Source organism: Frankliniella occidentalis, unplaced genomic scaffold, assembly GCF_000697945.3.
Source record: "Frankliniella occidentalis isolate FOCC.00 unplaced genomic scaffold, Focc_3.1 Scaffold14, whole genome shotgun sequence".
In the NCBI taxonomy this organism is placed as follows: Eukaryota; Metazoa; Arthropoda; class Insecta; order Thysanoptera; family Thripidae; genus Frankliniella; species Frankliniella occidentalis.
Genome location: NW_026267144.1, coordinates 3,189,405 through 3,190,017, shown reverse-complemented (window position 1 = coordinate 3,190,017; position 613 = coordinate 3,189,405). Strand labels below are relative to the sequence as shown.

Here is a 613-nt window from a genome sequence, read left to right as displayed (position 1 = left end):
TGGGGGGGCCTCGGGGGAAAGGGTGAAAGGTGTGGAGAGAGAGAAGCAGGGCGAAAGATACTGGGACACGCACGGAAGGGCTGTGGATGCTGCAGCCGCGACAAAGTGCCCGCTGAGATTGTCGCGCCGTGAGGTGAGACGGCCGGGTACAGCGATCCATCGATCTTTTTACATACCATGGCGACGGACGTCGATCAATATTGTACCACAACTTTGACATTGTATTTTATTAATTTGCACGTCGTTGGTGTTTCTGGCTATCAATGATGAAGTGAACGACTAATAAGGGGAATGCTCGGGGAAATGTCTGTCTCGTCTGTCTAGTCGTGCTCTCACTCGTCCCTATCTCCTACCCTGTTCTACATCCCATCCCATCAACTTGACAATTTTTTTTTATTTATTTTTTTTTGAAATGCGGTAAAAATGTGTTGTGTCTAAACAAGTATGCGCTGAACACCTTTAGACGCAGACGTGCGTGTGTGGCTTTTGTAAAGTGATTGAACTCTTTTGTCGAGCGCTCAGACCACCGTGGCTCGCAGACACTGCTGGCGGCTATGGCTTCCGCTGCGCTCTCAGACAGGAGATGGATTATCCCTCTCGCGGCCGCCGGTGG

General features: G+C 50.6%; 1 protein-coding gene across 1 annotated transcript in view; it reads left to right on the top strand.

Annotated features, from left to right (window-relative positions):
* LOC113214435 (serine/threonine-protein kinase 32A) overlaps nucleotides 1–613 on the top strand; it is a gene marked incomplete at its 5' end in the record, with an annotated part of 70,303 nt that overhangs the window by 54,935 nt on the left and 14,755 nt on the right.